Source organism: Coenobita brevimanus, chromosome 87, assembly GCF_032717465.1.
Source record: "Coenobita brevimanus isolate Jiangsu-jjx chromosome 87, ASM3271746v2, whole genome shotgun sequence".
Taxonomy (NCBI): Eukaryota; Metazoa; Arthropoda; class Malacostraca; order Decapoda; family Coenobitidae; genus Coenobita; species Coenobita brevimanus.
Genome location: NC_137040.1, coordinates 4,502,829 through 4,506,199, shown reverse-complemented (window position 1 = coordinate 4,506,199; position 3,371 = coordinate 4,502,829).

Here is a 3,371-nt window from a genome sequence, read left to right as displayed (position 1 = left end):
CATAAAGTATATGAAGCCCCAGATCAAAGTGTAATCTCAACTCCACTTAAGTGCAGTGTCTGTCTTCTACTCTTGAGACTGCCGGTATCCTGCGCGATACCCATAATATATCTGCCAGTCCGAGTTTTGCCTTTGTATAGAGTCTTGTGAGATTATCTGTCTGCCCTGTATTAAAGACAACACACAGCTGCATGCACGGCCTCCTGACATCCACCCTCCTGAATCCTATCTTCCTCGTGAGGACAGGGTCCACCTGGCCAGGCTGAGATATGGGCACCATCCAGCCCTCTTCAGCTACCAGAAGAGGCTGGATGACTCCGTCGCTGATGCCTGTCCAGGATGCAACACATTACCCCATACTATTAAGCACATTATGGAAGACTGCATTGCACACAATCACCTACGCCAACAACACAACATACACTCTTTGAGAGTTCTGTGGGAAAGCCCGGTCTCGGCCATGGCCTTCCTAAGGGACTCGGGGCTGTTCGGCCAGACTGCCTCGGGAACAACTACTACTACTACTACCCGTCATTATCCTGTCCACCCCAACAATCCTGTTATTACCCAACTGCACCTCAGTAAATCCCGCCTCTACCCCAGTCCACCCTCAGAACCCCGCGATATCTCAAATCCAACCCACCAGTTCCCACAACCACAACTGTCTCTACCATTATCCCAGTCCACCTCATCAAACCCGCCATTATCTCTGGCCACCCCAACAACCCTGTTATTACCCAACTGCACCCCAGTAAATCCCGCCTCTACCCCAATCCACCCTTAGAACACCGCGGTATCTCAAATCCAGCCCACCGGTTCCCACAACCACAACAATCCACCCCACCAAACCCACCCATTTCCCCAAAGTCATCCCACTAAACCCCTCCAATACCACAAACAACCCATGAAACCCTGCCATTATTCGAATCCACCCTCCAAACCCAGCTTTGTCCCATTCCACTCCTCCAGTCCTCTCCATTACCCCAATCCATCACACCAAATAACCCAATCCACCCTACCAAACTTCACCATCACCTCATTACGTTCCAGAAAATACCGTCATTATCCAAATCCACCACAACAAACTCCGCCATTACCCCTAAGTACTCTAACAAACCCCGCCAGTACCCACACGCCACCCCACCAAAACCTTCCATTACCCCAGCCTACCTCATTAAGCCCCACCATTACCTCACTTCACCCCACCAAACCTCGCCATTACCTGTTACCCTTATCTTCTCAACCAAATTACAACCCCATCAAGTCCCACTATAACCCCACTCCACTAATCACAGTTAACCCACTCTTTCCTACTATGCCCCACCATTATCAGCACTCACCCCACCGTACCCTGCCATTAGGCCTACTCCAGAGCATTCCAACAAACCCTGTCATTGTCCCATTCTACTCTACCAGTCTCCACCATTATCTCTGTCCACACCCTGAACCCTCAAAATTACCCCACTTCACCCCACCAAACCCTGCTGTTAACCCAACCCACCCTAACAAACCCCGTCAATACCCATCTGCACCCCAGTAAACCCTGCCACTATCCTAATTCACCCACACGAACCCCGCGATATCCCAAATCGACAATCAAAATAACTGCCCCCCCCCGCTGAATTCAGCCATTACCCAGTCCACCCCATAAAACCATGCCAATAATCAGATCTACCCTACCACACCCTGCCAGTACTACGGACCACTTAACAACACGTCCATTACTCCAATGCTCCCCATCACACCCAGCAATTATCCAAACCTTCTAACCAATCTCTGTCATTACCACAATCCACCCAAAGAAACCCTGCCATTACCTCGTTCTGCCCAACATAATACGCGCAGTTATCACAGCCCACGCGACCAAACCACCCAATTACCCCATTCCACTCCAAGTAACCCCACCAAAGCCCTCCAGTACCCCAACCCTCTACATCAAATCATGATATCACCACAATCCAGGCCAATAAACGCCACATTATCACGAGTCAGCCCACTAAGCCCCGTCATTACCCAAGTCCACCCCACAACTACTCCAGTTCACACCAACAATCACGCTATGAAACCAGTCCACCCCAAGTGTCTGCTATATCCTCACTTCTTCCCAGTAAACCCAGCCATTACGTCAATGCACCCCACCAATCCCCGCTAAGGTCCCTATCCTCCTCAACAAATCCCACCATTGCCCCACTTCACCCTACCAGACACCGCCGTTAACCAAATCCTCCTCACCGAACCCCACCATCTCCCCAGTCAAATACCCAAGCCTCATCATTGCCTCGATCCACCCCAACAAACCCTGCTAAAACTCCAGCAAATCCCACCTTTACCCCGTTTCACCTCAAACAAAACCCACCATTGTCCCAATCCCAACCACCATACCCTATTACTTCAGTCCACCACCACCATAAAAAAAAAGAAAAAATTACCCCAATCTACCCTATAGAAACCAGTCAGTATCCCAATCAGCCCCACCAAACATTGCCATTACCGAAATCCATCCCACCAGAATCTGCCAATAGTCTCAATCAACCCCATCATTACTGCAATCAATCCCACCAAATCTCCTCATTACCCTAATTACCCTTATCCACACGCACACACACACACACACACAACTCCAATATTCCAGTCCTCCCCAATAAATTCCTCCACTACACCATCCAGCCTAGCAATCCATGTCATTACCCCATGCCACCCCACAAATCCCACCATTACCCCTAATTGCCACATGACCATCCCTCTCCATAATGCTTTGGCTTCACATCCCTTCCATAGCACTTCACTTCTCAATGCGATTGATTATACCAGTTTTATCAACCAAAAAGATTCTTACATTATCAATTTACCTGAGTAAATCTAAGCACGAAGAATATGAATTTTAGTTCTAACATGAATTTTAGTTCTATTTCATTTCTATAGCACTTCCTCGTGATTAGCCAGTGAATATTGACACCACCATCCCCCTATATAACTATTACAGCTCCATATCCCTTCTATAGTGTTTCTTCGTGATTATCCTGTACGTTTTATCAACCAAAAGGATTGCTACATTATCAATTTACCTTAAGCTTTTCACATGAAAAAATAGTTGGGTGTGAACTTCAGCCCTATATCATTTCTCCAGCTTTCTGTGACTAGCCAGTGAATCCCACCATCATCCCTCTACTGTAATTTTTCATGACTAGTTCACTACATTATCTTTCACTGCAATGCTCATGAGCCTAAAAGATTATTATGCTGTCAATTTACCCTAACAATATTTTGTCAAGTACTAAAAATAATTAATCTTAAGATGTACTCAGTAATAGGTGGGATAATACTGAGAATTTCGATGCAATATAATTTCTGTAGCACTTCTTTGTGACCAG